The sequence below is a fragment of the Lissotriton vulgaris genome, chromosome 9 (genome assembly GCF_964263255.1).
Source record: "Lissotriton vulgaris chromosome 9, aLisVul1.2, whole genome shotgun sequence".
In the NCBI taxonomy this organism is placed as follows: Eukaryota; Metazoa; Chordata; class Amphibia; order Caudata; family Salamandridae; genus Lissotriton; species Lissotriton vulgaris.
The window spans coordinates 448,607,393-448,621,080 of NC_141697.1; positions in this window are offsets into that span (position 1 = coordinate 448,607,393).

The window sequence follows — 13,688 nt, forward strand, 5'->3', positions numbered from 1 at the left end:
TATTGGAAACATGATATTTTTCTGCTATTATCTCAGCAATTCTACTTCATCTGGTCTTTCCCACCTCATGTGGGTATTCAAACTCATCTGGTCACATATGGGCACTGCTTTATTTGATGGTTAGCCACTTGGGAAGGAGGAAGTCACAGTGTCTCTTCCATCAACAATTCATTGTCACATATGGTATAACCTCATGTGGCAATTAACTAGGTTCTTTTTTTACTGGTCCTATTTCAATTTTTTATTTTTGCATTTTTATATAGAGTGTGCATGTCCCAGGCTATGTATTATAAGTTATGTACTTTTCTGGAAGTAGCATGTTAAGGACCTGGTAAGATTTCAATAATCTTTTATATATGTATTATCTATTGTACAGCACTACATGTTGCTTCGCTCGCAACATAACGGTTCAAGTTGCTTAACAGTATCATTCTGTCACTCTGTCAAACCGCATTCCAAAACAAATGTTCAACAATATTCTTTCCAGTACTATAATTGACATTTTAGTCCTTTATTTCTTACTATGTTAGACAAAAGAAAAAGGGATTATAATGAAGGCGTTTTGCCAGGCTTTAGGTATAGAAAAAAAGCAATGTAGCCTTTATTCTGAATATGCATGTTTTATTAGACAGTCTCTTTGTGCAGTGGAAAGATGGCAATGAAGTTTTTACCAAAAAGAAGGCTAAAATTAACCAGTTAGATCTTTTTCATACATGTAATTTTGGTCAATTATATTTTCTGTCTTTATTTATTTATTACTTCCATTGATTACATCTTTTAGTCACAAACTACCATTTTTTAATGGATGAGAATAACATCAGTCTTTTCAACCAGTCTCCTGCTTTCTTGGAGATGGGAGTATATATTTTGAACAACATCGAGTGGCCATATTTCTCTCTTAGTCTAACATTTGCAGTGAATTTGTACGTTTAATACCAATTTTATAACAGCATTGGTCACCGTATTAATTGGTTCACCAGCTTTTAGTAAGCATACACTGGCTTACATTCCAAAACATATACTTCAATAATTTGTAGCATATTTAATACATCTCTGATTATAAAATAATAATAATAGTTTAGCAGTCTTACCATTGTGACACATTGGACTAAATCCATTGAGATTCATTTTGGTTGCCGGTTCGATTGGTAAAATCAATTTGTGTTTATATAATTAAGTGTATGTTAACAACTGGGTATAATGAAATATTTGTTCTCCATCAGTTGTACCCAATTTGCAAGAAACCATTGGTAAAGTCAATACAGCAAGATAAATAGTCATTAAAAATGCATTCTACGTTCTTGGTAAATCATCAAATAACTGCAATTAACACTTTAAAAGATAATGAAAGAATTTGCATGAAGTTATTTAGAAATTAATTTTAAGAGGGATAGTGTGTATAAAATTTTAACTACAGCTTTGTCTGCTTGCAAGTTAATGAACTAGCAATAAATATGCGAGAGACAGTTAACATTCTACTACAGCTCATCGCCCAGTTGGAAATAAATCAATTTATCTCTGTGCATACACAGTGTCTTTTCAGGATGTTATTTAGATATACTCTGCTGTGATAGAATTCTTTCCAAAATGCGTGGAGTTTTGCTGTCTGTGAATGACAAAAAATATCACTGAATTGATAGCTTTGTTTTGTAGTAGAAGCGGTCATTCGAAGCACATTGCCACTGAAAGCTTATTTTCAAAACCTGTTTCATAATGCAGAACCTGCTATGTTGGATTTATTCCACTCTCATGTATTAATAAAGAAAGTAGTGCAAACTCCTTTCTAGGGTCCACGGTACATGGCATCGGCAAGAAATAGTATGGCTTTACACTAAGGGGCTCCTGACACAGTCCGATTTATGCAATCCATCAGTCGCCAAGAGGAGTTTTCAGTGTGACTCAAGGTTCCAGTATAGTCGCACATTGTAGACAGGTGTATTTTACCTTTCAGAATAGCACTGCATTGAGATACCACAAGCTACGGTTACATCGGCTAGGGGTGGGTGAAATGACATTTAACACAACATCAATTATGCGATAACAATATTACAGTAGTATCAGCTTTAAAGAAACACGGGGCATATCAGCAAGGGCCAGCAATAATTATTGCTCAGCGCCTTTAGCGGGAGTATAATTATCGCAGGCTAACGCTGGATTCTATTGTGCAGATTTTTTTTTGTTGAAAATATCTTTATTGCTCGCAGTAATTCACCCATACAAAACATATTAAAGTAAGCAGTCTCTTCATATCTCAGTGACGGTGATCATGCCATTAGATAACATTTCAATTTTCTATTTTCATGTGAAAGGACACAACTCTTAACTCCCCCCGCCCTCCCTCCCCAGCACTTATGTGTCATACAAAATAGGTCTATACTGGCACCGACTCGAACTTAGTGTCCATGATGATTGTCTAATGGGTCGCTCGGCTCCTGTTTCGACATATAATCAAACAACATACAATGTTATCAAGGTCTGCAGCTCATTCCAAGGGTATCCTTCCCAAAAAACTAGTATTCGTGCATGCCCCCGTCTGCGAGGGCCACTATGCGTCAGGCCATGCCGCCCCCCACTCCGGGACCCTGTGAGTGCAGCTATTCAACGTGGTCCTTAATACCCTGCTCAAACTCCACTAACATCGCATTCCAATCTAACGAAATGGGAGTCTTTCTAAGCCCTCTGCGCTCTTCCCTGTGCAATTCCTGCCCTTCTGCCTTGCCCCATCTCAACACTTCCCGCTCCAAGTCTCCAACTCCGGTGGCCTAGCCGATTTCCACTTCATCGCCACCGCCCTTTTCGCTAACAGCAGCGCCAGATCAACAAATTTAGTAGCCACACTCCTTTTCCTCTCCTTGTGGCCTAGACCCAACATGCCGTATAATGCGGATGTGCAAGGCCTGCCAGGTGCTATGTCATTCAGAATCCGGTGGATCGTCCCCCAATAATGTCAAAGTTTAGGGCAGTCCCAAAACATGTGTAGGAGGCCCGCATCCAATTGATGGCATCTGGGACAGGTGTCACCCACGTCAGGGAACATTGCATGCAGCCTGTGAGGGATCAAGTAAGCCCTATGTATAATCATGAGCTGGATGAATTTGAACTTGGGATTACGTGATACTTTCTTCGGCAGCTTTAGTATCTTTTCCCACTCCTTGTCGTTGAGATCTCTCCCTACATCGCCCTCCCAGCGAAGCCTAAGAGGTTGCAGCGAAAGCACTCTGCTGGTTCTGATTCCATGAGTCAGCCACTTTGTCAGATGGCTACCCGTCCCCAAGAGGTATTGCAGAGTAATCAGCGCATTCGTGTCCGGCTCCGTCCCGTCCCTCGCCCAGTGTGTGGTTATGTAATGTGTGACTTGCATAAGTGGTATAAATAATGCCCTCGGTGTATGGGGCAGTTGGGTAAAGTCTGCATTCGCTAAGAACCTGCCCTCTGAGCAGAAGTCCCCTATTTGCATAACTCCAGCATCATTCCAGGGCCGAAGTTTGCATTCCATTAACGTGCCAGACCCCAGTGGGATGCCCAGCAACGGTATCGAGGGTGCGTAGGATGAGTGCCTGTTTGTATACCTGACCGCCTTCTTCCAGTGCGTTATTGCTAATTTAAGTAGGGGCGGGGCTGACTCTGGCACCCTGGCCTTTGGAAGAAGCAACCAGTGTATTTCCCCCCTATTTCTGTCAGCCTCCGTCATGTTAAATTCTTGGAGGTTGCGACCCGCCAGCCAGTACGCCAGCCACTGGAGTTGACATGCATATCCATAGGCAATCAGGTCAGGTACACCCAAGCCGCCTCCGTCCGTGGGCAGCTGCAGCTTGGCCAGGCTTATTCGCCATCTGCCTTTCCCCCATACCAATTCCGTCAATAGCGTGTTTAGGGTTTTGAAAAAGTGTAAGGGCACCAGAATTGGCAAGTTCGTAAAAAAATAGATCAGCCTTGGTAGTACCACCATTTTGGAGATTGCAACTCTGCCAGCCACCGACAGAGGCAGTGTGTTCCAGAATTGTACCTGAGTCTTCAAGGTGTTCCGGGCCTTACCTAAGTTGCCCTCTAACAGGTCCTGTGGTCGTCGGTAGACCTGGATGCCTAAATATTTGAAGGTTGTGGGCGCCACCTGGAAATGGTAGGGCGCAAACTGGATGTGCGACTCTTCCATAGGTCTGTGGAATTCAAACCCATACGATTTCGCTTCATTGATCATGAGGCCCGAGAGCCAGTGGAAGTCACTAAAGATCATCAGCAGTGGGTGCAGCGGGCACTGACATCATTTAAAAATAACAATATCTCGTCCGCATACGCCGAGATGACATAGTGAGTACCAAGTCTGGCAATCCCAGCCGTGGCTGCGAGTGTTCTCACTTTTATCATTAAAGGCTACAGGGCAATGATAAACAATAATGGTGACAGCGGGCACCCCTGTCTCGTGCCTTTTGCTATCTCGATCTGGCCCGAGATACATTTATTGCTCCAAACTTGCGCCGTGGGTCCTCGGTAAAGTAGGGACACCCATGCTACGAATTCCGGTGGGATCCCAAATTTTGCCATTGCCGCAAACATGTAGTCCCACATGAGGGAATCAAAGGCCTGTCTGAGGTCCAGTGATATGCAACCCTCGGTGTCCTTCCCCGCGACATCTGGTGACATCAGTTGGCTGAGTCTCCTTAGGTTCAGGGCAGTGCTCCTGCCTGGTACGAATCCGCATTGGTCGGGTGTATTATGTCCGGGATATAGTGGGACAGACATGCTGCCAGCAGCTTACTGAGGATCTTATAATCTGTATTTAACAGCGACAGGGGCCTGTAGTTCTCCAATTGTAAAGCGTCTTTCCCAGGTTTTAGAAGAGACACTATCAGAGCCTGTAGCGTCATGCCTGGCAGGGCATCTCCCTCCAGTGCTTCCCTGTAAAGCGCGTGTAAGTGGGGAGCCAGCAGGTCGATGTACGTCAGATAGAATTCTGCCGGGAGCCCATTGGTCCCGGGTGCCTTGTTCCTCGGTAAAGCCTTAATGGCCTGTCTAACTTCCGCCAACGTGATGGGTTTCGAGAGGTCCGCACTTTGCGCCTCGCTCAATTGAGGAACACATATGTCAGAGAAGAATGCCTCAAAGTCCTGTTCCAAGAGCAGCGCGTGTGGGCCATATAAAACAGAGTAATAATGTTGGAACGCTGTATTGTTCTCTAGCTGGTCCTGTACTAGCGCTCCGGTGCTGTTATGCACTTCCATTATAGGAGTGCCTTCCGGTGCGTTCCGCGTTAAGCGTGCCAAAAGCGAGCCCGCTCTATCGGATTGTGTGTGCTGCCTGGCGGTGTATTCCCTATAATCTATCACTCTCAGTTCTTCCAAAAGTTCTGCATGCTGTATATGGGCCTCTTGGAGTTGTGTCAGAGTGCCGTCTGCACCAGCAACTTCGTTTTCAAGCATCGCCAGGCTGCCCTCCACTACCCTTAGTTTATCCAGCACTAGGTGTTTCACTCCCACTTTTGTGCCCATCACCACCCCACGCACGGGTTGCCTTAAAGGCATCCCACTCAATTTGCCTGGAGCTGGCCGTGTCGCCGTTCTCATTGCAGTAGTTTGTGCTGGCGTCTAATACTGTGGACCTGAACACTACGTCCTCCAAAAGACCCGGGAAAGACGCCATGTCGGTGTCCGGGTGGGTAGTTGTCCCCATCGCAGTGACAGTTTCACTGGGTTGTGGTCCGACAATGTCTTACCCATGTGCTGCACTGACTCAACTGACGCCGTCAGTGTCCTGGAACAGAATATGCGGTCTATTCTAGTGTGCAACTGGTGTGTCAGGGAGTAAAATGTGTATTCCCTATTGATCGCGTTGAGTACCCTCCAAGCATCGTCTAGTTCCCAACCATCCACCCGTTGAGCTAACGCTACAGCATGTTTCCTGCTTTCCGTCGCGTGTAGTGGAGGGTGCGACCTGTCCAAAGTGAGGTCTAATACCGCGTTGCAATCCCCACCAACAACCCACTCGTATCCCGCCCAATCCGACAATATTCTGCTGACATCCTCAAAGAATTTCGATTGGTTCATGTTGGGAGCATATATACAGCCTAGCACTATGCATGTACCATTGATCATCCCCCTGGTGAAGACATAACGACCCTCCTTGTCCACTCTCGTTTCCGTTGGCTTAAATGGCACATTGTTTCTAACCCATATGGCCGCCCCCCCCGGGAGAACGCAGAAAATGCTGTGGTGTGGAGTTGACCCTTCCATTTCCGTAGCAGCTTAGTGCCCTCCGCCCCATTCAGGTGCGTCTCTTGGAGATACGCTATGTGTACCTGTCGCCTATTCAGTTGAGCCAGCACTCTGTGCCTCTTATGCACCCAGCCCAAACCTCTCACGTTCCAAGTGCAGACCTTGTAATTATTATGAGAAGCCATAGCCCCGATTATTCTCTCCCTGAGACAGTGACTCTGATCTTATTAAAGCTGACCACATGTTGTACATTTTCAGTGCTGTGTGTGCCTGCATTACCCCAACTTTAAGGTCCCCTCCCCAAAAACATAGAGGACCAAACCATAAAACCCAACAGGGATGTAAACTGAATGCAATGGTGCCTAAGCCTGGGGGTGTGAGCCCAATCGGACGCATTCAGCAGTTATGTATCAAAGGTCTCGTTCTCTTAGTCCCCTTCAACTACGGGTGTCCTGTGACCTAGACCCTTCCCCTTGTCAGTCAATAAGTTCACACGCTTCATTACCAAACCGCCTCCGTTGCTCCAATGTTCACATGTCTTCTGCCATCTGCGCTGTGATACGTGGGAAGAACTGCAAGCTGACGTCCGTATCAGATGCCGCCGTGCGAGAGCTGGTTTGGCTATTTGACACCGCCCCAGTGGTCGCATCATGTTTTGCTAGGGAGTTCGTTGTCAAGCAGAGCCACCTCTATTGGGTCCCGTCCTTCCGACGCCTCAAGTTGATCAGTCCGTTGGACCTCTATCTCCGAAGTCTGGGGGCGTTTCTGACTTATGTCCTGGTCATCAGATCTCTGCGTGTCAGGTACTTCTTTCCCGGCCCGTGGGGACTGGGGTGGCGTGAATGTTACTTCCATCCACTCCAAGGCCTCCTCAGGGGTTATATACAAATTAGATGGGTTTGCCTAAATTGAGCCGCACATCCCAAAGCGTTATGCCAATTGTGATATGAACATGAATTAGTTACACAAAAGCAACTGTGGCTTGGGTGCTTGTAAGGTATATGACACCTACCCACCAAAGTGTCATTCGGTCCCAGAATCAAACAGACCCTGGGTCACACATGTATAAACAGAATACCTAAGCACACCATTATCATTATTTCCAATATTAGTTATCCCAGTTTAGAGTGAAAGATAAGAGCTCATGCATTTGATATCATATGATCAACAAGAAACTACATTATAAATATTTGGAAAAACTTCCATCCACGCATGAGCAATAACGCCAAGGGACCACGTGGATTCATAGATACTTGAATACTAAAAACAACAAGCCTTGAAAAAGCTGCTGTCTTCTTCTTGTGATTTGTGAAATTAAAAACAGACTTCGACCCATGAAGATTTGTTTGGATTACAACTCATTTCCTCTTGAGACCTTTTTTGGACTGAACTGCGTAGGGCACTGAGACTTTACAGACTGTTTGAAGCAATATTTGCATTACTAATATAGGAAATAATGATAATGGTGTGCTTAGGTAGCCTCCTCAGGGGTGTCGAAGAAGTAAGTTTTACGGTCATGGATGATTCTGAGAGGCACCTGGAAGAATAGGGCATATTTCACATTACGGTCTTTGAGGGTACGCTTTACTCCCCAGAAGGACGCCCTGGCCCCTGATTCTATTGTGCAGATAGCGTGCTATCAGCAACGCTTATCTCCCAAGCGATAGTAATCCATGCGTTAGCTGGAAAACAGTGTGATTATCACTGGAAATTCAGCGATAATCGCACTGCGACCAGGGATAACTTGCTGATAGGGCTGGAGTGTTTTCTCAGCAGCCCAGAGAACAAACCTCCTGATCCTCCTGATTCTACGGCAGCTGCTTTTCCAGGGCCGGACTGGCTACCGGGCAGTTTGGAATGCTGCTGAGCTGGGGTTTGATTTTGTTCATGGAGACTTCCGTGTGCTAAACAAAATTCGTTTTGCTTTAAATATTTCGAAGCACACACAGGTCTCCATGAATGAAATCAGCCCCCATCGCAGTAAAATCAGCCCCCAGCTCGGCAGCATTTCAAACTGCCCAGTAGTCAGTTCGGCCCTGTGCTTTTCGCTACCGCTGGCCCGCCTGCCTCGCTGGAGTCTTTGGCAGAGGTGGGAACTGCGGCGCTGCTCTCCGGGAATTTCTGAGCCTGTCTGTTTCCATCCCTGCCAGTGATGCGCCCCCTCTGGCTCCGGCTCTGCGGCGTCCCGTTCTCTAGACTGCTGCCCTGGATCCTGTGTCTATCTTCCTCCAACCTGGGAGAATGGATTGGACACTGTTGCCACCGCTGCCCGGGACCTGTGCAAATGGACAGCTGTGCTTCGGAGACCGCCTACCCCCCTTTTGTCTGTCTGGCTCCTTTCCCCTTCTTGTTCTTCCTCCTTTGGTTCGGCTCTCTAGTTTTCTTTGAACTTGGCACTCGTAACTTTTGGACTGGAAACACGTGTGCGCCCTGCTATTTTGGGACCTTCTCCTGTTGTCGCTCTTGTCCCCCTCCGACCCCACTGAATGGAACTCTGCACTACTGTTTTTTTGGGTCTTGACCTGAGAAAATCTACTATTTGTATATATATGTATATAGAGATAACTCTAACCACTAGTATATGTAGTAGACCTTTGTACTCTCTACCATTCCTATGTGACTTAAGTGAGTTTACAACTTGCACATTTGCAATTTTTTTTCTGTTTGTATCTCTTCCTTGTGTGACTCTACAACTTGTACATTTGCAATTTTTTTTCTGTTTGTATCTCTTCCTTGTGTGACTTTACAACTTGTACATTTGCAATTTTTTCTGTTTGTATCTTTTATGTAACTCATGTAATCCTAAGTCCTTATGTATCGCAACTGGTTCTTATGTAAAGCACTCTGACACCTTCGGGTAATGTTCGCGCTATATAAAATCGCATTAAATAAATAAACAAATATATAAATAAAACCTCCCTTTGGGAACAACAACTCTTGAAATATGTCCAACATCAAAATCTCAAAAAATGTCAATGCCAATTAGACAGATTCAGCAGGAGATATGGCTCAATACCGGCAACTGATTTGAGCTTAACCAACGTCTCCACATACTGCTGTTTTAGAGCAGTGTTCTTCCCGTTGGTTGCCATCCTTGAAGGTATGCCTGCTTGACCTACCAGAGGCCACTTTTCATGATATCTCTTGGATTAGTGATAATAACAATATAATTAGTCTTTATTACGTGATTAGTAAATAGTTCTGGTAGCCCTTGTTTATAAAACTATTTTTATCATATTTTATTCAAGGTATTTGGGCTACGGTATTTAAGTGTGTCCAGGAAAATCGAGGAGGCCTGAGATTGCCCTTTGCAGGAACACGCCATTTCTTGTAGGTAGAGGTTTCCAACTGAGCCCTGCATTGAGTAACATCCCATGATAAGAAAGGATTTCCACTTTAATTAAAGCCTGTCCCTGTATTACATGATTTCAAAGCTTTGTTGTCTTGGGGCCTATCAAAATAAAATGTGGGGGATATTTACAATGGAATGGTGAAGCGTGGCCTTAAGGAAACATTGTTAAAGCCATGATCCTCCATTCTGAAAATGTAAGAATGCGGCACACCCCTGCATTTCCCCTAGCACTGGCACTAAATCTAGCTGCCTAGCGCCAACGCATGCACTCTTGCACAATGGTGCAAAGAGTGTCTGCGTTGGGGGAATGACTGTTTATGTGCAGGAATGTGTCCCTTCCTGCATATAAATAATCCAGAATAGCGAATTGAAAGTTCTACATGTGCTGCATTGTGCAGCACACATAGAAGTTGCAAATCATCATTTTTAAATAATTGTTTGAACAATCATTCATGGCGATTTGCTGTTTCTATGTGTGCTGCACGCACACATAGAAACAGCAAAGAAAGGAGAAATTAAGCATTTCTCCTCTTTTCACCATGTTAAGACCTAGTTTTCCCTGGTCTTTTCTGACACCACGCTTGTAAATAGGAAACAGTGTCAAAATCAATGGGTGTTGCAGAGGAACGCCCACCACAACACCCTTTGCACGCCCCTTTCAGGCTAAATGCAGCATGAAAATGGGACCTTATTTACATGGCTTAACCCCATCTTGTAAATAAGGTAAAGGGTTTATCGCCACAGGCCCTGTGCTGATAGGCCTTGGAAATATGCCCCCTGATTTCTTTAAATTAGTGGATAAGTCCAAACTATTCATAAAATGATTAAAAGCATATAAAATAGATTGCCGCTCCTAGCAGTGAGGGAAATTTAAACTGCATCATCTGTGTATAAAAGTGCTGGAATAGCTCTTTCTCCAACTCTAGAATCATCTGCACCAATGTCCAGGAGCACCTATCTAGCTGATAGCAATAATTAATAAATAAAAATGGGGCAAGTATACAGCCCTGTCTGACGCCATTCCTAAGTTCGAAATTGTGGGTATGTGTCCCATTTGGCCCGTATCTAACCAGTGCTGTTAGGCCACTATGGAGATTACTCGAAAAAGAATTAAGGGCCTGATGCAACCCCAAGGAGCTATGACACCTTGGTGTGACACACCTTTTTGTTATACAACAGATCGGAATCCAAGCATTGGTTGAAAGCAATTTCTGCAGGCACTGCCATTGTAAAAAAAGAAAAACACTTTTGTCCCTAATTTTCTGGAAATGGTAGTCTGTTTAACAGTAATTACTGGAACTGCATGAAACCAGGGGTGGCTGTGGACGGCAACAAATGCTGTTTAATAAACATAATGGGTGGAAGGCAAATTCCGAAAAATGTGCATCTATCAAAAGAGCATGTGATGAACTTGCATTATATGCATACATAAAGTTTGAATATAACATGAAACACAAGGGGTTATAAACATATTGATTGGATCCTGGAACAACAGTGTACAGAGATAATGAAACTGGAGGCAGACAAATTAGCAGTAAGTAAAGCAGTAGAAGAACAGTGATGTGTGCATGAAGATGATGAGCCTCATTTCGAGTGTTATAGTACAAGAATATCATATCCTAAATGCTTTTTACAAAATGATTGCCCCATTGGATTTAATAATAGAATATCTACCCCAGTGAAGAAATTTGTAGCAAATAATATTTAGACCTCAATACAGGTGATACCTTGGTTATCTATATTCTGCCATCTGACTCCCATCGCCTGGGTATGAGACTGATAATGTTCCCATTGCCCAGATTTCCCAATAGCAGAGGCATTCATATTGCTTTGGGGGGTGATTACCAAGGACTAATTGGTATCACCCCAGGATACCCACAGAAAAAAGGAATTACTTTGAGAAGTAGCCATTTCACGCCAAATTCCACTAGTAATTCCTAGTTTCTTTTCATGGTTTCATTCAGACATTTCAGCAGCTGTTAACCACTGATAAGACTAAGTGATGCTCACATGAGCCTGGGAGTTTTCACCAATCATGTAGTTCTGATGGGGATGATGAAGCGAATTACAGGCCCCATGGGATTTACAAAGACCTTCAGAATGAGGTCCTTTGTGGGAGAAAATAGGAAAAGAAGTAATACATTGGAAAATTGCATGTGAGTTTCTTAGAACACACACACCTCTATTTGTGAGCACTCGAACTTGTAGAGAGTGATGAAGATAGAACGAGATATGAAGATAATTAAAAGAGGAAGGCAAGGGTTGAGCAATATTTAGGCCGTCAAATTGAACACATCAATAGCCATCCTGCAGAATTAGGGCCTTATGACACAATTTTGTGACTAGTTGCTCCACTTTTGTTACATTATTTGGTACACAGCAGCAACAAGAGCAATAGAGTATGACAAAATGGAGGTGGTATAATGAGACACCAGAGTTATCAGAACCTCCTCCAGATACTGTGAAAAAAGTGCATATTATGAAAGCTATATATATGATCAGTATTCTTATGTGTCATTTTGACAGAAGCAATTGCAAACAAAACAGGTGATGGACAGAATGTGGATCAATGTCACACATTCACCCCAGTCCAAAGATCTGGGCCCAAATCCATCTTTTTTTTGCACTCCACACCACCCTCGGTTAGACAATGGCGATATGCAAATCAGCTCTGACCCTGTGCCTCATGGGAACAGTCCAGTCCGAACTACAAAAGCCATATCCTTCCCAGAACGGAATCAAGCATCCGAGGACCGGACCGGTTTCGAGGTAACACCTCTCATCAGCCCGGCTAGCTTGACTCCAGTGGTGTGGAGTGCCTGGGACCCACGTCTGGGCTGATGAGAGGTGTTACCTCGAAACCGGTCTGGTCCTCGGATGCTTGATTCCGTTCTGGGAAGGACATGGCTTTTGTAGTTCGGACTGGACTGTTCCCATGGGGTACAGGGTCAGAGCTGATTTGCATATCGCCATTGTCTAACCCAGAGTGGTGTGGAGTGCAAAAAAATGATGGATTTGGGCCCAGATCTTTGGACTGGGGTGAATGTGTGACATTGATCCACATTCTGTCCATCACCTGTTTTGTTTGCAATTGCCGCCATAAGTGCGCTGGGGATGCTCGGACGTGGGTCCCAGGCACTCCACACCACTGGAGTTAAGCTAGCCGGGCTGATGAGAGGTGTTACCTCGAAACCGGTCCGGTCCTCGGATTCTTGGTTCCGTTCTGGGAAGGACATGGCTTTTGTAGTTCGGACTGGACTGTTCCCATGGGGCACAGGGTCAGAGCTGATTTGCATATCGCCATTGTCTAACCCAGGGTGGTGTGGAGTGCAAAAAAACGATGGATTTGGGGCCAGATCTTTGGACTGGGGTGAATGTGTGACATTGATCCACATTCTGTCCATCACCTGTTTTGTTTGATTTTGACAGAAGCAGCACAAGGAAGGGGGCAAATAGGGGAAGATCTAGGATTTGTTGTTGCACAGGGAGAAGTCTTGAGATCTGAATTTTATGTGGTTGATAAATCACATATAGGGTCTTATTATGACTTTGGCTGTGTGAGATCAGGGTTGTCATGCTGCCGCCATGCTCCCACACCACCAAAACAGACCGCCCGTAAGATTATAACTTTTTTAGTAGCTAATGGGACCCTTGACCTTGCCAGGTAGGTCGCTCCCCCCGCTGCAGCTCCACCTGCGTTCTCTGAGCACCCTTGTGTGCCCTTTTGCTCCTCCTGTGCCCGCTGCCCATTTTGTTCTGTTCCCCATGCTCTTGTGTGCTCTTGGTTCCTTCTGTGCCCCACTGTATATTTCTGCCTTCTGCTCCCCGTGCTCATGTGTGCCCTTTAATGTGCCCCGCTGCCCATTTTTTTCTTCTGTACCTCGTGTCCCCTGTTGTGCCTGCTCGCCCCCCTTGCCGCTCTCATTCCCGCCGCTGCATCCCCTGCGGCCTCACCCCCCTCCATGCCCATTTGCTGCCCCCTGCCACCCGCCTCCTGCCTCCCAGCTGCTCCTCCCTCTCACCTCCCCTTAAATGGCAGCCACTGTGCGGCCGCGTGCAGCTGGTGTGCCGCTGGCGTGCCAAAGGCAAACCTGTGTGCCCGTCCGCGCCTAGTCCGCGCCCAGCAC